Genomic DNA, 21,599 nt, shown 5'->3' on the forward strand with positions numbered 1-21,599 from the left:
AATTCTCTCTCTCCCCATGCTCTTTTCAAATGACCCAGCCTCCCTGCCCTGGAGGAGGCGATATGTTTCCAACCAGAAGTCGTGGCCAACTCCAAGCTCATACCCAATCCATAGGATGCCTCCTCAGGCCCCTGGATGAAGGCCATTCAACTTCTGCTCATTCCAGGAACTCTACCCTCTGACTCAAGCTCTGCCCGCTTATTTGAACCTTTTCCTTATTAAAAGGAAAAAAAAAAAAAAGTCAAGATTGATTTCCCAGACTCTAGTAATTGTATGTAGCTATCTTGGAGGACAAATAACATTCTTCTTACTCTTCTGTCTTCTCCCTGAGAATTTCAGCCTCCACTGTAAGGAAGAGAGAGAAGAGGGAAAGAGAGTGTGAGGTGACCATTTGTAGGCACAATATCGAGGGCTTTGTCACCATCATTGCATTTAATCCCCACAACAACTGAGGGTGGTGGATGTTACTAGTCCCATTTTATAGTTGAGGAAACTGAGGCTCTGAAGGATAAGTAACTATTTTCAATCATGCAACTAATAAATAGCTAGCACAAAATTGAAACCAGTACTACCTGGCCCCAAAAGCTTCCTCCTTTCATGGTACCATCACACCCTCTTACACACCATGCATATCTGCAGCCCCTGTAGCGTTCACTTTTGCAGATTTATCTGGGCTTCTCCTTTCCTTGTCACCCCATCATCAAACTGCAGTTTAGAATTCTTTAATCAGAGATGCTCTCATTGTAAAAGTTCCCAACCACCCCTGGGGCAGTACCCCAAAAGCACATCTTAGCCTTTAATCTTTGACACCATCTGCATAGCTCACTGTTCACTCCCCTTCTTCATCCTTCTTTCCAGAAGCATAAACTCTAAATGCCAGAAGACATAAAAAGTCATTCCCCACATGCCCAGTGTACCCACATTTCTTCAGTTTCCTAGCCCGGACCACAAAGTTCTGCAACCAGCAGCTGGGAGGACAGACAGATATGGACAGGTTTCTGCCAAGCTTCAGTTGCAAACCACAGAAGGCCTTTTGGGACCCTCTTTGGGCCTTTCAGAGTGTCACTCACCACCAGCGCCAAGGGCAGTTGCCTTGTTCCTACACTTCCCCAAGGGAGGCAGCTGGCTTTACGAAAGCCTTGGGTAACAGACTCTGAGTTCATGCATGGGTACAGTGGTATGGGTTGTTTGCTTCTTTGCTGGACATCTTTTACTGGTTTTGCCTTTCTGCTTCCCTATCTCCCTTCTAGAAAATTACCAGGTTACTCCTTTCTTCTCTGCCCCGGGGAAGCTGGAATATAGCAAGATGATCTTTTGCTCCTTTACCTTATCCTCTGAGAGTGACACCAGTTTGCATTTCCAGCAGCTAGAGCTAATGACAACCTCACTCACAGAAACACAAGGTCCTGTCCCCACAGAAACAAACAAAACAAAGCAATACCCTTCTCTTCCTCCTCTCTGTATCCAGGGTACTCAAGGTGAATTTGCAGATCAATTAATTCTCTTGCCCCACTACCGTGTAACAGCCTCATGAAGAGGAACCAACTGGACTGCCAAGGTCCTTCCTTTGATCTAACTTTCCCTGCATTCCTCTGTCTTGTTCTAGGACAAGGTCACTTTGTCTAGATCCTCCAGGAATCGGGAAAGGGTGGAAGGGGGATCAGTTTCAACTCAAAAAGGAAGAACTGCTACTTACTGACTTAATGTCAGAAGAAAAACCAGAGAATGTGGCCTTTCCATGCAGAGGAGAATTGGAAAGGACTAAAAGGGAAGAAGACAGGTCTCCTGGGAGAAATCGGCAGAGTCTAGAACCTGGGGGTATAGTCAAGGACTTGTGGGGGCTATGCAGTCCTGTCTGGGGCACCATGACTTTAGCTACTCTTCCTTCTGAAGTCAGAAGATCCAGAAGCCCCTATTCAGGGCCTCCTCCCCAGACCCTCAAATGCCAAAATACCACTGGATTATTTTTGCTAAGCATCTGCCCACCACAAGCCTTTGGATTACAAATGGGGCCTCTCAGCCACCAAAAAGGGGGACAGGTACTGGGAAAAACCTCCAAATATATATAGCCTGGCAAGGACCACCTCCCAGTGCCCTTGAACAATAAATTAATGGTATAATCAAAGAGTTAGCTTCTTGTGAGTCTCACCAGCTTTGGGCCCCCAAGGCTAGAGCACTCCTAGCTCATGAGTAAAGCCCAGTTCCTGACCATCAGCCTCTCCTCCATGTTCTCATCTTTGACATGGTCACGGAATCCTTGGCTAAAGAAATCGGAGCTCACAAGTGACTTGAAAAGGCTGTGGTTCCTCCATCCTCTTCTATAAGTGGTGTGCCTGTTTGAATCTGTTGTGCACCCCAGAAAAGCCATGTCTTTTAATTCTCATTCAATATTGCTGGGTGGAATCTTTTTATTGTTTCCATGGAGATGTGGCCCACCCAACTGTGGGTGGTACCTTTTGATTAGATGGTTTCCATGGAGATGTGTCTCCACTTATTCAGGGTGGGGTTGCTTACTGGAGCCCTTTAAGAGGGAACCATTTTGGAAAAACTTTAGAGCTAACAGAAGAGACAGAGCCCTGAGGAAGCCATGGTAGAAGCCTAGAGAGAAAGCTAGCAGATGTCACCATGTGCCTTTCCAGCTGAGAAAAAAAACCCAAACATCACTGACCTTTTTGAGCCAAAGTATCTTTTCCTGGATGCCTTAATTTGGACATTTTCATAGCCTTGCCTTAAGTTGGACATTTTCACAGCCTTAGAACTGTAAACTTGCAACCTAATAAATTCCCCCTTTGTAAAAGCCATTCTATTTCTGGTATGTTGCACTCCAGTGGCTTAGGAACTAAAACAAGTGGTAAACAAGAAATGCCACCTCCTCTTACGTCATTTGTTTATTCTTTTAATGATTCAGCCACTAATTAGCCCAAAGATATGGAGCACCTTTTGTCTGGGCATTGGGCTAGATACTGTGAAAAGCAGTTTCTTCCCTTAAGAAGTTCCCAATATCATTTAAAAATGGTATATATTGTGCATTTATCTCACTTAGGCATCTTTTGAGGGTGTGTGACACATGGCAGTCACCATCCTAGACCCAGGGGGTGCAGGTAGGGGCAGGGCGCCCTCCCTCCCTCCATTAGTTTCTTGTGACATAATAAATGATCACCGATGTAGGGGCTTAAAACAGAAATTTATCCACCCACAGTTCTGTAGACCAAAAATCTAAATCAAGGTGTTCACAGGAACTTGCTGTGAACTATAGGAAAGTTCTTCTTTGCCACTTCCAACTTCTGGTGGCTCCAGGCACTCCTTAGCTTTGGCTGCCTCTGTCTTCATATGGCCTTTTTTTTTATATGTGTATCTTCTTCTCATCTATTATAAGGACACTTGTCATTGGATTGAGGACCCACCCAGATAACCCAAGATGATCACATGTTGAGATCCTTAATTACTTCTGCAAACTCGCTTTTTCTAAACAAGGTCCCATTCGCAGGCCGTGGGGGTTAGGATGAGAACGTGTCTTTTAGGGTGGGAGGGGTGAGGGCATAATTCAGCCCACTATCCTCCCCAAGAGAAGTTCATAGTTTTATGTGAGCACAGTTTCTAAAACATATTTGCATATAGTCTCATTTTTCTCCCCTCACAGCATTGTGTATTTCCATTTTCCAAATGGGAAAACTGAGCTCTGACAAATTAAGCAGCCTTCTTAATATCACACAGCATCAGAAGCAGGAGGTGATTCTACAACAGTGTTCCATTGTCTAGTCAATAGCTTCAGAAGCCTAAGAGGCAGTTTCAGCAGTCACAGTGGTGTTTTGGCCCTTGAATGGATCCAGTAGCTCTGATCTTGAGGTCAGCAGTTCTCTGCCTTCCTGATGTGGCTCCCCTGGGGGCCGCTTCTGCTGCATGGCCCTGGGAGTCACTCCTGAGAAGCAGCCTAGAGCCCCCTCAGTTCCCAGTATTACCTCCCTTTCTGCTTAATTTACTAGAGTGGATTTCTGTTTCCTGCAACTGAACTCCTAATGATACATAAATGATAGTAATGACTCCCCCCTTTTCAGCTCTATGGGCCTCACACTACATGAAATGCTGAATATCCATTATCTTATGTAATTTACAAAGCAACCCTATAGATTAGGTGTATTTTCCCAATTTATATGTTAAGAAACTGAGGATCAGAGCCCCAGCATGCTTAACCGGCCACTCAGACGCAGGCGTGCTTACTCCAGTGTCTGTGCCATATTGGCTGTCTCGTGGTTCCTTCTAAAAGGGATACTGAATAACAGGATGGACGATGTCTTCAACAGGATTTGTGGAAGATGCAGGGATGTTTTATAAACTTAAGGGCTGTTTTTTTTTAATTTTATTTATTAAACATACCAACATACAAACACAAACATTCTTACCATATGGTCATTCCATTCTACATATATAATCAGTAATTCACAATATCATCACATAGTTGTATATTCATCATCATGATCATTTCTTAGAATATTTGCATCAATTCAGAAAAAGAAATAGAAAGAAAACAGAAAAAAATCATACATACCATACCCCTTACCACTCCCTTTCATTGATCACTAGCATTTCAATCTACTAAATTTATTTTAACATTTGTTCCCCCTATTATTTATTTATTTTTAACCCATATGTTTTACTCATCTCTCCATAAGGTAGATAGAAGAAGCATCAGACACAAGGTTTTCAGAATCACACAGTCACAGTGCGAAACCTGTATCGTTATACAGTCATCTTCAAGAAACATGGCTACTGGAATACTGCTCTACATTTTCAAGCAGTTCCCTCCAGCCTCTCCATTACACCTAAACTAAAAATGTGATATCTAATGCATAAGAATAACCTCCAGGATAACCTCTCAACTCTGTTTGGAATCTCTTAGCCATTGACCCTTTATTTTGTCTCATTTCGCTTTTCCCCCTTTGGTCGAGAAGGTTTTCTCAATCCCTTGGTGCTGAGTCCCAGCTCATTCTAGGATTTCTGTCCCATGTTGCCAGGAAGGTCCACACCCCTGAGAGTCATGTCCCACGTGGACAGGGGGGAGAGCAGTGAGTTTGCTTGTCATGTTGGCTGAGAGAGAGAGGCCACATCTGAGCAACAAAAGAGGTTCTCTTGGGGTGACTCTTAGGCCTGATTTAAAGTAGGTTTAGCTTATCCTTTACAGGGTTAAGTTTCATATGAACAAACCCCAAAATTGGGGCCTCAGCCTATTGCTTTGGTTGTCCCCACTGCTTGAGAGAATATCAAGAATTCTCCACTTGGGGAAGTTGAACTTTCCCCCTTTCTCACCATTCCCCCAAGGGGACTTTGCAAATACTATTTTATTCACTGTTCAGATCACTCTGGGATTATCAGGGCATCACTCTGGACAAACCTACAAAATCTCATGCCCTACTCAAGGTTCCATGTACTTATGGTGTTCAATTAAGCTGTCCATATAAGCTATATTAAGAAATGCACCAGTCAAAATATAAATTTTGTACCAAATAAATATTTTCTGCTTTAGTCTCACACATAAGTTAAAGTTTTAAAATATTAATTACCATCTATTTTCAACACCCTCCAGTTTTGACATTCTTAAGGGCTGTTTTGTAATGACTTTGCTCCAGCTCTTCTCCTCTCTCCACTGTCTTCTTCCCTGACTCCACCCCTCCAAGCCTACAGACATGCTCACTTCACCGCCTCTTGACCCTGGTTCCCCCCAGCCCAGGTCTTCCCAGGACCTCATAGTCTCCTTTCCCTTCATCACCACACTTCCTGGAAGAATAGCCTACACTTACTGCTTTCCTCTCTTATCTCCAGTCCTATGCCCATTGTTACCTGGACTTTTCCTCCCTCCTCCTAGAGAAAGTGTTTTTCCTAAGGTCTTCCTGTCCTGCCTTTGGACATCCCATGTCATCTCTCTCAGGCCACATCCTGTTTAGCACTGCTGAAGCATTTCACACTGCTGACCACCCCCACCTTCTTAATTCTTGGTCCTCCTTTGCCTTCCTGACAACAATCTCCCCTGGTTTTCTTCCTGCCTCTGATGGTGATTTCTTGGTCTTGACCACTGGCTCCTCCAACTCCCCCTGACCCTCAAATGCTGCTGTTCCTTAGGAGTCCACCCACAGCCCTCAGGCCTCATCCCCTCTTCTGGCACCATGGCCCCTCATTCAGCTTCCTCAACCACTTATATGCCTACTGACAACTCCTAAATCTATTGTCTTCAGCTCAGATCACTCCACCACACTTCAGATTCATATTTCCATCTGCCTAATGAATACCTCCACTTGGAAGTTCCTCCTGAAGCTCCAGTGCATCTAAAGCTAAATAGTACAAAGTGTTCCTCATAAATATGCACATATCACACACTAGAAGAACCCTAGATTTCTTGCTAAAAATGTTCCGTCAAATCCCCTTCTCTTCTCCACCACTTCTCTTCAAAGGTCCAGTGGCAAAGGCTGGGAGTTGGGTGCTTGGGGACAGTAACATGTACTAACATTCCTAAAGTTTTGCACAGTAGCACACACAATTATCCCACCCTGACCCCGTGACCACCCTCATTTCTGCCAGAGAAGTCATTTATTCTCCCAATGACTCTATATTAAGCACCTTCTATGTCTCAAGTAGAGAACTAGGCATTGGAGACTCAGTAATGAGCAGGACAAATGTGGTTCTTGCCCTCATGGAGTTTCTGTTCTGGCTGGGAAATATATTACTAGCAGTGGGTGGGCAATAAGTAGAGAACATGCACACACAGTGATAACCAATGTAGGCTCACCATTTTGACACCAGAACCCAAAATGAAGAAAGTGTCAAAAAATAAATGGGTATAAGTCTGAAGGGAAATTTCTAGAGCTTTGCCCCACTACTCCATCTTTGGCCCTCCCTCCTCTATCTTTTTTGTTAATGACCTCGAGGCTCATCAGAGTGTCAGAAGATACACAACTTGTCAAATGGTGGAAGACAAAATAAGGGCCCCACAGATAGCTTGAATAATGGGTCAAATTTAATATAATGAAATTTAAGAGATAAATGTGAAGTCCTGAATTTGTTTTACTAAGTCAGTCGCCCCAGAGTAACCTGAGGGAGTCCTGGTTTGTCATGAAAAAGAAAAAGCAAAGAGCTATTGTTGCCTGTGAGCTTAATGTGGACCCAGAAATCTGACCCGTTAAGAAAAACTAGAACAGAGGTGTGGGCAACTGAAGTCCAGAGTAGGCTGGAAAGACATTCCCACTGTCCTCAGGGCTGCCCAGTCATGGAGAAAGGTGAGTGGCCCCAAGGGCCAAAGGTAGAGAAGACCTTAACTGCTGAGATGACTCTCCATCCACACAGAGCTGTCCAGACAGACTGTAGGTGTTGGTAAACATGTGTGGAATCTGCACCGTTACATATCAGGGCTGACCACCTACCTGGTCCATCCCCTTTATTGACAGAGAAGCCAACTGAGATGGCAAGTGATCTGCCCATTGGGGATCAATAAGTTTGCAGCAGAACAGGGACAGTGCCCTTGATTGTCATGAATGAATGAATGACATACATGGATGAGGGTAAAATACAGGCAGGGACACCAGATGAGATTAGGGAAATCCATTTCATTTCTTTGGGGCAAGAGGGAGGAATTAATCAAAGTAAGCCTTCCCATTGATTTTTTTGCCCAGTTTCTTTGAGCTGAGTCCATGGGTGCATATATGTGTGCCCAGTCTATACCCCCAAAGGCTCTGCTTTGACCCCACACATGCATCAAGGGGGTGCCAAAGGTGATGGGAAAGGAACTGCTCAGCCCTTGCCCACTGCCTGTGCTTTCTTTTCTCTTTCCGAGGTCCCTTCTCCAGGAAGCCCTCTTGAATTGTGGAGCGAATGGTGCTGGCTTCCTGCCCAGTCAGAGAACTCTGCCTGCTGTAACAGTCCCTGCTTGGGTTTCAGTGCTGGGTAGTGGGGAGGGATCCTGGATGGAGAGTTATTCCAAGAGGGCAGGGGCTTAGAGTAAGCCCCCATCTTGCACCTCTGCAACTTCTGTCTCCTTACCTGCTTCTGTGGCCTGGCCTCTCATCCCCTTACCCCCACCAGGGCCCCATCCTCAGATCCATGTCTCCTTTAGACTCTAGCCCCCCAGTTCCCTACCCCTCCTCCTATGCCCTCCCCCAGGATTTTCTGTCATTATCACTGGAAAGTGAGGCTTGTGCATCATCATTAATGGGCTAAACAGCAGGGTCAGCGAGGCAGGTAGCAGTAAACGCAGCAATTACGGCCGCGCCTCCATCCAAGCGCCCTCGCTCCCAATCCATCTCACCTCATCACCGGGCGGTGCTGAGCTGGCCCTGCCTTCATTACATTAATCAGGTTAATTCCAAGTTAGAGTCTACATTCTAATCAAAAGGCTGCCAACAGGGTGGGGAAAGAGGGAAGAGCTGTCCTCCCAAGGGATGGGGTTGACAGGAGGGCCTGGACCTGGACCCCTGACAGCCGGACGTCCAGGACTCCATCCTATTAGAGGTGCTCTTACCCCGTGTCTAGGCTTTGCTCCCAAAACCTCTTTTGCATCCTAGATTCAAACCAGGGCTCGTGGTCTGTATATGTATGTGGTTGGAAGCAAAGGAAAGTCCCACTCTCTGTCTTTCTAAACAGGCCAACAATGTCATCATGTACTGTTGGCAAGGTTGTACACTGACAACTCTAGGAGAGCACCACATTCATATTACAGTTTACTGTGTGAATGATGCCCCTTGGAGATATGCAGTGCACAACCCACACAACAGAACAGAGCAACCCTGCAGGTTGGTTCCTGAGAGACCAAGAGCCTGGGGGAGGTGGAGGGAGAGTGGAGGAGGAAGAGTAAAGGCCACAGACCCAACACTGTAACTCAAAGAGCTCGTTAAGGGGAGATAGAAATCAGGAGACCCAGCCTCCACCACCAGCAGCTCCTCCCTCAGCCTCAACACAATGGCCTGCCCCCCAAGTTTCTGTTCTCACCCTCTGCTAGATAACCACATCTGGTTTCACAGCTTCGAGTATCACGACAGTGAGATCTCCTTTACCCCAAAATCTTCCCCCCATGTGGCATCCATACACCCACTAGATACCTCCATGTGGAAGTCCCTCCAGCCACACAAAGAACATGGCTGAAATAGCTTCGAAGCATCTCTCCAAAATTTACTTCTCTTTCCTTCCTCTGTAAATAATTCTTTCTCCCTATCTGACACAGTCTAGAAATCCTGGAAGTCATGTGAGAGCCCTTTTTCTTAGGCCTTAGTACGTATCAGTTTACTATTTCTGATGTAACAAATTACCACAAACTTGGTTTAAATCAACACAAAGTTAATATCTTATGGTCCAGGAGGTCAGATATATGAAATGAATCTCACTGGGCTCAAATCAAAGTGTTGGAAGTCTTGTGTTCCTTCCAGAGGCTCTAGGGAGGAATACATTTCCTTCCCTTATCCAGCTTCTAGAAGCCACCTGCATTCCTTTGCTTGTGGCCCCTTCCTCTTTCTTCTTCTTCTTCTTCTTTTTTTTTTTATTTACATGGGAAGGCACTGGGAATCAAACCCGGATCCTCTGGTATGGCAGGCAAGCATTCTTGCCTGCTGAGCCACCATGGCCCGCCCCCCTTCCTCTTTCTTCAAAGCCAACAGTGTAGGATCTTCAAATCTCTCTCTGACTCTGAACCTCCTGCCATTCTCTCTCACTTAGGAGAACCCTTGTGAAAAGATTAGACCCATGCAAATAATCCAAGATAATCTACTGAAGTTTATAGCAACCTTAATTCCCCCCTTGCCTGTAACATAACATAGTCATAGATTCCAGGAATTAGAACTTGGACGTCTTTGGGGGTCATTATTCTGGCTACCACAAACACCGATTGCCATATTGATCTTCTGGCCTTATTCATTCAATGCCACCAAGATAGTCCTTCCTTCAGTCAGTTCCTACATTCTTCATCTTGGATTGTCTGGATGTTACAATCATCTCACTGGTATCTCTGCCTCCAAATTCTCCCCTTCTAGTCCATCTCCAAATGACTACCAGGATGTAGTAAATTATTTTACTATTTCTCCCGTCTCATCCCTGTAGCCCATGTCTGATTTCAGCTCAGCTGGCCCAGAAAAAGCATTGTAGTAGCCCCAGGGTAACCTTCAACCAGTGTGGAACCTTAGTCAGTAGACAAATGAGATAAATGCCCAGTCCTCTAGAGGAACAATTCTGAGGCAAAGTTTTCCTCCTTGTGTCCCCAAAGATTGAGCTCCAGTTACCCACAGTGGCAACCAGCTTTCTTCTCTGTTTTACTCTCCCCACTCCCTCATTACTAATCCTTGGATCACCTCCCAAATAAACTGCCCTCCACCCAAGTCCTTATCTCAAGTCCTGATTTGGGGGAAAATCAAACAAACTCAAAATCAAAACTGAGAATCAAACTAAGAGTGATCTCTATAAAATGTAGATCTGATCACATTATCTTCCTTATTAAGGACAATCAATAACTCCTACCCTCAGTTTAAAGTGCTAAATTGTAGCTTGGTATATGAGGCCCTCCATAACCTGACTCACTTCTCCAATCTTGCCTTCCTCTACTCCATCCACTCATCCTTTATGCCCCTGATACCAGATTCAACCAAGAATTTCACATCCCCAAACCTTCACTTATGCTGAGAACTCTTTTCAAGTTCTAGGTCCCGCCCCCTGGAAACCTCCACCAATGCCTCATAGCAAACCTCAAACTCAACATATCTAAAACAGAACTCAACAATGTTCTCACTTTCCTAACTTTCTCTCCGTTTTCCTGTTTTGTCTGATTCTTCAGCATCTTTCCCTGTTTTATTTTCTTCCTCCAGTCTCATACATATAAGTGATCTCCAGCTTTTGCCCTTGACCCTCTTCTTTTTCTTGATCTCAACACTTCCCTGAGAAGTCTCATCCATTCCATTGTCATTGTTGATCACCTACACATGCTGGTGATTCACCTCTCTTTACCCCCAGGCCAAAGTCTCTCCTGGGCTCCAGACCCAGATCCAGCTGTCTGCTGGATGCTTCAGCCTGGATATCCTATGGCAATTTGAACTCTACGTGTCCGAGACTGAATCGTCATTCCCACTCCACATCTTGATTTTCCTCCAATACCCACCTTAATAGAATCTTCAATACCGTCTTCTACCCATCTCCTTCCTTGGATGCTGCCTGTTCTATCTAATCTGTTTTCTCTCTTCCCTGGGACCCTTATGATGTCTCCCCTGAAGTTTGTAACTGGCAAAATGTAACTGGTTTCCTTTCCTCTGGTCTTGCCTTCTCTAACCCATCCTCTACGTAGCAGCCAGAGGCCTTTCTAACTCACAAATCTGACAAGGTCACTTCCTGCTTAATACCCTACAAGAAAAATTCACTTTTTTTTTTAGCATGACCCTGAGTTCTCCCTGTTCTGGGGTCTGCCCTTTTGAACAGCTCCAGCTTCCCCTTATGCTCCACATGCTGTTCCCTCTGGTTGTGAGGTCTCTCCTGTAACCAATCCCACCAATCCCTTCTCTACTTAGAAGCTTTCTTACCTTTTAAGCACCTTCCAGAACAGTGCTCCCAGGACAATCCATTGTAGCACCGTATTATAACTAATGCACTTATTTATCAGTCTGTCTCCTCTATTCGACTATGAGTCTATTCTCCTTTGCCCCATGGCACTGTGTCGGCCTCTTAGTAGGAACTCATCCAGGGCTTGCTAAACAAATGAACTAAAAAATGAGCAGTTTGACAGTTAAGTCCTTAGCTACATAAGGACACACACATATTCACCTGTATTCATGGTTACACACATGGCACAGTCAGTACTCTATTGTTCCATGCCCAGGGGAATTTGCAACAATCACATACTCTACCACCACTTACCCACAGCTAAATAACAACATTCACCCACACACCCACGTCCATGTCAACCAAGTGACTCACAGGCACACCCATGCCAGTGTGCACAGTTACAAACACGCCTGCACGGTGGCACACACAAATTCACACGGAGCCACACATAGACAGCCACATGCACAGCTCCAAACTCCTCCAGGGCACACTTCATCTCCAATTGTGAGCAAATGCTGTTGGTTTTCATTAATCTGCAGACTCGGTGTTTGCCAGTCTCTCTGGCTCCCCCTCTCCCTCTTCCCCACTCTCTCTCTTTCTGCTTGGAGGCAGGTGAGCGCATCAATTTTCTCCTCGTCTGTGGCAGTTAAATTAAATGGAATCGGCCTGATTGCTGAAAATCAAAGGGAAGGCTGATAAAGCAATTAAATCCCTCTAATTCCTCGTCCTGAAAGGTGCAGCGGCTCTGAAGCTAATTAACTTCATAATGAAAATCCTTCTTCACCCTTTTAGGCTCTTCTCCCTGGGTCTCCTCTCCTCTCCTTCTGGGGAGAAGATGGTTACTGAGGAAAAGCTGGATCAGCAGCATTAAAAGTTGGAACCCTGGAGAGGTCTCGAGGGGCTCTCTCCTACACTCCCAAATCCAACTCCCTCCCACATCCCTCCCCACTTGCTTATCTCCCCTCAACACCCAGACCCCTTTCTGCCACACCTAGATTCCTGCTTACCTCTCAACACTGCATTTCTAACATCTATCCCTGCCCAAAAACACCAGCCCAGCCCCAACACCCAGCCCCACTTTCAACACCTAGCCCTACCCCAACTCCTAGCCTTACCCCACATCAGCTTTCCCCAACATTGGTCCCATCTCAACATACCAGCCCTACCCCCAGTGCACAGCCTATAATTTTGGGCACTTAATATGTGCCCAACACTATACCAAGCACTGGGGCTATAGAGATGAACAGAAAGTGCTCTCAAGGGGCTCTGGCAGACCGGAGAAGACTCCCAGCCAGATGGGAGACACTTGAGCTGGGTCATTAAGAGTTAGCTGGGCTGATTGCTGGGAGAAGAAGATGGTGTTAAGCAAAAGAGCATGTGCAAAACTTACAGGCTGGAGAGGGTAGGGGCACATCGGGGACTGGCAGTTCATTTTTGGAAACATAGCTGCTAGGACATTGGGGAGGCTTGACTGGAGATGAAACTGGATAACTGGGCAGGCGCCAGATCAGGAAGGGCTTTGAAGACCATAGCACGGGGCCTTGGCTTCTTTCAAATGATGGTAGGAGCTGAAGAAGGATGTATACATGTCTTATAGAACCAGAGTCTGCTGGACTTCTCTTACAGTACCCCACGTGTGGGAGCAAGGTAGACAGGGAGCCTGGCTGCCTCACACCCATACATGAGTGTCCATGGGTACACAGGCGGGGAGCACACCTGGACAATGGGGACCACAGGAGACATAAAGTCAAAGCATATCTAAGAAGATAATGCAGCAAGTATACTCAATGGTCTTACTCAATGGTTATTTGAGAAAATAACAGAGGCCTGAGATCTTTTGTGGCTGCCCCTCCTCCATCACCTTCCTCTCTCCTCTTGAAAGTTCATCCACTTACATGGCTTCAGATCCTCTCCTTAGATGGCTCTGAACCACACAACAGCAGGATACATTGCATTTCATTCACCACTGCATGCCCAGCCCAATCTGACGGAGATGCTCAATGAATGAATACCTGTTGATTAGTAAATAGAAGTGAACAATGGCTTTCAAATTTGCATCCCCAAGCTACTGCCTTTGTATTTTGCTGTCAATTGAATATTCCCATTGGGATGTTTTCATCTCACAATCAACATGTCCAAAACCACACTCAGCCCTTTAGCCCTACCCCACCCCAATCCTACTCCTCTTCTAAGTTTCCCACCTCACGATGACACACGCTATTGACCAAGCCAAAGTTTGGGTTTCGATCTTGGCTCCGTCCTCTCTCCCACTCCCACTCCCACATCAAGTCTCCAATCCTAACCATTCTCTCTTCCAAATGGTCCCCCTCTATCGTCTCCCCTGGAACTACCCCAGTCATGGTCTCATTCTCTGTCAGATAACTGCGCTGATTTCCTCACTGATCACCCTGCCTCAGGTGCCTGAACCTCCAGTTCAGCCTCCAGAATGAATGTTCTACAGTGGACAACAGGATCCTGCTGTTCACCTGCTTATGACCCTTCAAGTGGCTCCTCCTCGCTTATAGAACAGAAACCAAACTCAGCCAGCCTATGGGACCCCCAGACTTCCGCCCCGCAAACTGCTTACAGCTACCACCATTCCTGAATTCACGCCAGGGTGCCTTGACTCCTTCTCCTCCACCCCTGCCTGGAAGGCCTTTCCCCAAACTCCCCTCTCCTCCCCTAACTTCCCCACCACCTCCATGTCAGTCACTTGGTGAAATTCCACTCATCTCTCAAGACTCCCCCCAATATTCTTTAAAGGCTAGATTTTGCTTTTGCTTTCCTTTGATCTTTTCAGGACCTTCTAAGGCTTCTGCACTAAGCAAGTATTATTTTTGTAAGTAGAAAAATAGAGTGTCTTGCATGCATCGAGAACCCCTTCTCTATAAAGCTTCTCCCCAGGCCCCACACCCCTATCTACAGCCTCCAGTCTCCTTTGGGTTCCCCTAGACTGTCTCTTCTAACCCCTGTAACGCCAGCATCTTCATCTGTTTGCACCAGTCTCTCCTACATGGTGAGGCCCTTGAGGGCAGGGTCTGTGAACATCTTGCTCACCTCAGCACAGTGTTTGGCACCACACATGGGCTCTGTGATTGTTGAACAAATGAATGACCAAATGGCCTGAGAAGGAGCTGGGGGCTTGATGGGGAGTAAGGGGGTAGGGACACTGGATCAGAGAGGCATGAAGAGCAGCTAGCATACCCATCCCTGCTTCAGGGCCCTGCCACAGACCCAACCACACCCTACCACCAGCTAGGATGCCTATTCCCTGCCATGAAGAATCCTGTTGGTTTGCTGGGGAGGCTGTTAATAGAACTTCCCAATGGAGAAGGCCACCCGAGAGGGTTGTGCCCAGCCCTGAGCTGTGGCCGCACAAGAAGAGTAAAGCAGGAGTATGGAAGAGAGGCAGAGACAAAGTGGCAGAGGGAAGGGGGCCACGTGAAGATGTGGGGACCTAGACAGTGGAAGAGACATGCAAGTGTCGAGACAGGAGGCCAGATCCCAAGTACAGCCCAGCAGCCCCAGCACACACAAAACCCATGGCTGGGGTTGGGGACAGGGCTCCCCGGGTTGTGGGGAGAGCCGGCTCCCAGGCCCCGCCTGTGCCGGTCCTATCCCAGGCGGACTCCTGGCAGCCCCATTCTGAAGCCAGCGGGTGGCACCCAGCAGGGGACAGATGAGGCTGTGATGTGAGTGATGGGCGCTGTTTGGGGCCCAGATTCATGGCACGTGGCGGGGCTGGCGCAGCTCCGTGCCCATGATGGGTGACGGCGGATGGTGGGCGGGCCCACGCTGGTGGGACCGAGACTGGGGAGGTGGGGACCTCAGCCAGGAAGTGGCCCAGCTCTCCTCTCTGAGTGCCAGATAGAGGGCAGGTGACCAGACACCAAGGGCCACAGCTAGGAGAGTGGAAGGGGGTGCACAGTGGGGGACCCGGCTTCTGTTTGCAGAGAGTGCAGGGTGAGGTCCCGGAAGGGCTTAGTCACAGCCCAGTCGGGTGTGTATGTGTGTGTGTGTGTGTGTGTGTGTGTCGGTAACTCTGGGAAGTGTTCTGTGTGTGTGAAAACACATGCTCAGCGCACACCCAGAGCTGACTGCTGTGACATGGCTAAACCCTGTGTGAGCACCCACTGTGTACCGCAGCCCACCTGAAACACTCACGCACTCAGCCACACCTGTACGCAGCTCTCAGCCGCACAACCCCACAGATCAGTTCCATCACAGCCATCTTCGTTCACACCCACCCACTTGCACTCACTGCCACACAAACTCTTGCTCACAGTCATTCACATTTCTGCACGTCCCAGCCAGACGTGAAACATCAGGCACCCGTCCTACGGCCATCCTCATACCCACTCAGAAAGAGCCACCGACCCGCATTCCTTCACACCCTCGCCATTGCTCAGAGTAAAACTCAGGCACTTGGCGACTTAAATTGTCTCACACAGTCTTCTGGACATTCTCGCACATACCCCTAAGCAAGCAGGCACACCCAGACATCCACACACAAATTAGTAAGTTGGGCAGAAGTGATAGGGATAACCCCAGAGGTTGGGAGCTGGGTGTCTGGGTCTTACTTTTGAGGTGATAAAAAGACTCTCAGGCGACAGGGCTCATGGAAGCTCCCATCGGTGACCTCAACCCCAGGGGAGTCCACTGCACTCGGCCATGGGGTCCAGGGCTCTTGGAGACAGTGCTGGCTGTCCTGGCTGACTGAGCCCTTCCCACACTGTCCCTAGACGTCCTTCTCCACCCGGCCAGGGTCCAGCCTTTCCAGTCCCTACCATCACCCCCTCCCTGGCCCCCCTCCTGTCAGCTCATTCTCTTTCCATCTGCATCTCTTCTCCTCCCCCCACCAATCCCCCCATCCCTGCCCCCCCCCAGCCTCGGTGATAAAAGAGCCAGATTGGAGCGGGTGCCACGCAGCTTCATTCCCCACCATATGGGCCCAAAAGCCAAATCGTCAGCTAAGCGATTAAATCAAGTATGTCGAACAAAATGTTATGAACTGACATTATGGGTATATAATTTTATGCCATTTGTTGCCATCTGTTTATCTAAACAGCCCCCGTTCCACACAGACATACAGACTCACACCTTCCCTCCTATCCCCACCCGTCAGGGCCCCCCCACCCTCCCACCTCACTCACCAACCAGGACCAGAGGTCAGGGATAAGGAGACATGTGCCAGGAAGTTGGAGAACTGGAGAAGTCCAGGTTTCTTGGGACCAAGAAGGAATTGGGGGGGGGGGGCAGGAGTCCCAGAGGGCTGGGAGGGACTAGGAGACTAGAGGTCAGGAGGGCTCCTTGGCCTGGGGTGGGGGCAAGCCCTTAGAGAGCAGGTTAGGGAGTTAGGAGTCCCTGCCATAAGGATCCTGGCTAGGGTCTGGCTGTGGGAGCCTCGCTGGCCAGCCTCCAGCCTGGCACGTGGTGCTGGTGTGCGAGTGTGTGTGCATGGGCATGCACGAGCGCAGCAGCTGTGCACATCGGTGGCTGTGGGAGCTTTCTCTCCCCGTGCGCCCTGTCTACCCCAGGGGCCTGAGGTGCTCCCAGCCTCGTGGGCTGGCTCCTCTTGGGACCACAGGCCCGGGCCAGAGGCTTTGGTTGGACTGACCCTCATCTCCTCAGGGTGAGGCTGCAGGGCAGGTGTCCATCAGGGAGGCCAGAGGCTAGGGAGCCCCCCCCCCAGGCTCCTCCCACCCCTTGAGCTCCAAGCAGCTCCGCTGTCTGGCATGGCTGGATACTAGATCTGTGGCCTCTGTGAGATGAAGTATGTGCTCCAGTTACAGCCCCTGAGCCATCCTACCTGCTCCTGCCTCCCTGCCGCCTGGCCCCTGGACTGTGCTTATGTCTATGGGTCAATCCATCTGTCCCTCCCTTGTTAACCGCCTCCCCTTACCTTTCTCACCTCTGCCACAGGGAGGGTTTCTCTGGGCCTCTCTCTCACCCCGGGTAAACTCATCCCTCTCCACCTCTCGGGCTCTTTCTGTCTCTGGCTCTGCCTTGGCCTCCAACTCTCCCAGGGGTGCCAGCTGCAGGCCCCGGCCTCAGGTACATCTAACCAGACCAGCCTGGCTCACAGACGGGCGCCCAGGCCAGCACGGGAGTGCTGAGCTGTGACAGGCACAGAGCAGAGCTAACGACAGACAGCAGGGACTCCGGTGGTGGACAAGGTGGGTGACTCTGAGGCATTGAAAGCCTTGGGGGTGTTCAGGGAGCTGGAAGCAGAGTGGCCTGTGAGTCAAGAAGAGTGAAAAAGGTGAAGGAAGCTTCATCCCTCTGTCTACAAGTCTGACCCAGAGGGCCAGGAGGTGGGGGGGCTCCAGCTGGAGGTGTGTTGGAAAGAGGCTGAGCAACCTCTCCCAGGGTTTATTTTACCTACCCAAACACGCATTCACACACACACACGCACACACACACAAGCAGGGCCACAGTCGCACACCCCCCCACACACATGCACGTGGCCACACACGCGAACACAGTCACAGCTGCCTTCACTATGAACACCTCAAGGTCACTCTCGCACCCCCTCGCAGTCGGGGACAGGGTTGCTGGCAAAACAGTAGCTCTGCAGCTCCCCGAGCCCCGAGGGAGGCTCCCGCAGGTGAGCCATCCCAGGCCTGGGCCGCCCCGCACTCCCGCACACTGTCGCACAGTCACACGGCACCGCTCGGTGTCCCTGAGTCTATTTCAGGAAAAGACTGAGCCACACAGAGAAGAGCCAAAAGTGAGTGATAGAAACCCGTGGGGGTGGGGGTGGAGACGGCCAGAGAGACTTGGGCTGAGGCAGAGACTGAGACGATGAGACGAGGGGACAGAGAGCGACAGAGACCCTGGCCAAGGGACAGACAGGGGAGAGAGAAAGACAAAGAGAGTGAAGGCGACTCGAAGACCAACAGGAAGAAAGCAGGACAGCAAGAAGGAGCGAGGGGACGCTGCAGGCGGGCGGGCGGGAGGGGGCGCCCAGGACGCGGAAAGCCGGGCAGGCGCGGGTGGTGGCAGCGGCTGAGGCTGGAAAAGCTCATTTTGCTGGTAATTTACTCTCCTGCTTTTGGGCCGCTCTGCCTGCCGCTGCCGCCCGCCCGGGCTGCCTGTTCCAATATTAGATATAAACAAGTAAACTGTGTAATGGATCACATTAAGCAGGCCTTGCGTCTTGAGGCAGGATTTAATTTGCATGGCAGATTAGCTTGTCTTCCCAGCAAGGCACCCCGGGGCACCCCGAGCTGTAATAGGATCCCGCCTCTTAGAGCCCATTAAGGCAATTGAGAGCGCCTCCTAATCCCTCTCCCCGCCCTGCACCAGAATCCCCTCCTGCCGGACAGGGAGGGACTTGTGATGGCCCGACCCCCATCTTCCCCACTCAGCAGGGCATCCCCATTTTCCCACCCCGCATGGTGCCCCCATCTCAGGCCTCATCTCGCCCTTAAAGTGGCAACCCCAAACCCCATGGGCTGCCTCCTTTCCACCTCTTAACTTAGCACCCACCCTCAGAGCCCTTTCCTTCTGCAATCCCCCAACTCTGCTTCAGAGCCTCCAGCTGCCCCGAACCCACGTTTTCCCATTCCCCTAAAGTCTCCCCCAAACTCTACATCTGTACTCAGTCCCCCATTTGACTCCCCCAAACACTCCTCCCTTCAGTGGGCTTCTCAGCTGAGGTCAGAATTCTGAGTTAGAATGTGAACTCGCCCTTTCTTCAGCTGTGCATCTAGCAGCGATTCATTTGCGTGTCCTGCATCCTTGACGATATTCTTGCCAGGACTGAATCAGAGCAGGAGCCAGAACCTGCACAGAGACCAATGTTCAAGACACGATTTAGTTTCAAGCTGGGGGTGAGGTTATAAGGAAATGGTTGTAACGACCCTCATTTGTGGGGCACTTTGAAGTTTGTAAGTGTTAGACCTATGAGATCATTTAATCCTCAGAGGAACCCTTTTAAATACCGCCTCCCCCCAGGTTAAAGATGAGGAAACTGAGCTCAGGGAGGAGACATTGACTTGCCCAAGGTCAAGCAGCTGGTAGGTGGCAGCTCCTGCCTCACGCCAGGTCTGCCTGAGCCCGAGCCCAGCAGCCTTTCTTAGTGCTCAGGTCAGCACTGGGGTCAGAGAAGGGCAGAGCAGACTTGGAGTAGGACAGCCATGGAGCTCCATCCCCTGCCCCATGGATGACCCAGATTGGGCAGAGCCCACACCATGACTCCGTTCTCCCACTCATTTCATAAGCGGTGCTCCTGTGCTCAAGTTCCTAAACACTTCTTAAGAGGACAAAGAAACACATGCTAGTGGCATTTAAAGCTATGGAGACTAAGGGTAGACATAGAGAAGGACTTCCAGTCTGTGGGAACATCAAGCTGGGTTCCCTTAACATTGGAAAGACCCTGAGCTCAATTGGGCTGTTCTGGAGAGGGGGGCTACATGTAGCCTGCAAGCAGGGAATGGGGACCTGGGACGGGTGGGTACAAGGCCAGGCTGCGGAGAAGGGTCAGTTCAGTCCTGCTTAGCTCACAAAGGGTCCTTGTTGTGGGTAATGGGATTCCCTTGGCAGCTTTATTTGCTGTCAGTGACTTTTATTAAAGTCTCCAGTTTCAGACCCTCCAACCTCCAGCTATTGTGTGTGCTCCCCCAGGGCCCTGCCCCCAGCCCTTGCTAGGCTGACTCTAAGGGCCCCCCTGGCCTGTCTCCCAGGCCCCAGGCCCCCCAGCCACCAGCCTCCCACCATCACCTCCCAGCGAGAGGGCAAAGAGGCGACACTCAAGGGAGTATGTCTCGCCTTAGCCCTCAACACCCCAAACAGACCCTGATCTCCCAGATGTTTCTGGAGCTGGGCGATGGGATGGTGAGTCATTCTGGGCAGATTTCACACAGAGTGGCACACACGTGTGCACGCATATGTGCACCCATGCATGACCTTGAGGGGTGTGCACCCATCTGTTCCCCCAGCCCGTCTCTGCATACAGATACATACAGACACACTAGGAATGTGGATTGCTTAGGGACTGAGATGGGGGTGAGATTGTAGCTTGATTCTATGAACATTTAGGGGCATCCCTACCCTGCTAAATACCAGGTCAGTATGGGGGTGGAAGCATGGAGAGGTGCCTCCCACTCAGACTGCCACCTGGGATATTGGCTTCCCTCTCCCTTCCCTCCTCCTGCAGTCAGGGAGGGTGTTTGCCAGTGGAAGGAAGTCTGGGCCTTGCCCTGGGTGAGAAGGAGACTCTTGAATGCACTGAATAACGGTGGGTAGTTTTACTCCCTTCACCCAGACCCAAACCCCTGCTTTGTAGCCAGAGCCTCAGCCTTGAATTCACAGCCCAGAACTCAAGCAGCTGAGGTCTGCTCCTCAGGCACTTCCTTCCTGGAGAACACAATTTAGATGGGGGGATAGAGAGACAGGGCCAGGCTCTTCAAGATGACCCCCTTAGTAGATGGAAATACTAGCGGTCAATGAGAAGGAGGAGTAAGGGGTATGGTATGTAAGAGTTTCTTCTTTTTTCTTTTTATTTCTTTTTTCTGGAGTGATGCAGATGTTCTAAGAAATGATCATGGTGATGAATATGCAACTATGTGATGATATTGAGTCATTGATTATATACCAAGAATGGAATGTTCACATGTTAAGAATGTTCGTCTTCGTGTGTTATGTTTCGTCAATAAAAATAAAAAATAAAAATAAAGATGACTCCCTGAAGGCAGAAGTTCGGAGAGGAAATGGGTATTTGTGTGCCAGGAGATCCTCGCTGAGCAGGAGAAATGGGAGAGGCATAGAGGAGGCCTGAGGAAGGGACAGAGGGGACCTTGGACACACTGGCTTCTATTCCGTGCCCCCCCCCCACACACACACCGCAGAGGAAGGGGGAAAAGTGCCCATTTCTCTCCATCATTCATCTGTGTGACCTCTGAAGTTGGCCTAAGAGTGTGGGCCTTGGGGAGTCTGTGCGTGTGTGTGTGGGTTTGGGGTCCATATGAGCATGTCTTTGGAATCAAGCAGGTGTCCCATCTGGGTACTTGTGTGTCTCTTTTCTGGGAGTGTCTGCTCCA

General features: G+C 49.3%; 1 long non-coding RNA gene across 2 annotated transcripts; it reads right to left on the reverse strand.

Annotated features, from left to right (window-relative positions):
* Positions 1-255: 255 nt before the first annotated feature.
* LOC143653189 (uncharacterized) lies at positions 256-20,038 on the reverse strand. 2 transcript variants are annotated; one of them, XR_013161150.1, is made up of 5 exons: positions 19,561-20,038; positions 19,249-19,344; positions 13,452-13,568; positions 12,947-13,124; positions 256-345 (listed from the first exon to the last, which is right to left on the reverse strand). It is a non-coding gene; the product is annotated as an uncharacterized LOC143653189 (long non-coding RNA). The 2 variants fall into 2 exon arrangements; XR_013161149.1 differs by lacking the exons at positions 256-345; positions 12,947-13,124 and having other exon boundaries at positions 13,340-13,568.
* Between the last annotated feature and the right edge of the window lie 1,561 nt (positions 20,039-21,599).

This window comes from Tamandua tetradactyla, chromosome 13 (assembly GCF_023851605.1).
Source record: "Tamandua tetradactyla isolate mTamTet1 chromosome 13, mTamTet1.pri, whole genome shotgun sequence".
NCBI classification, from domain to species: domain Eukaryota; kingdom Metazoa; phylum Chordata; class Mammalia; order Pilosa; family Myrmecophagidae; genus Tamandua; species Tamandua tetradactyla.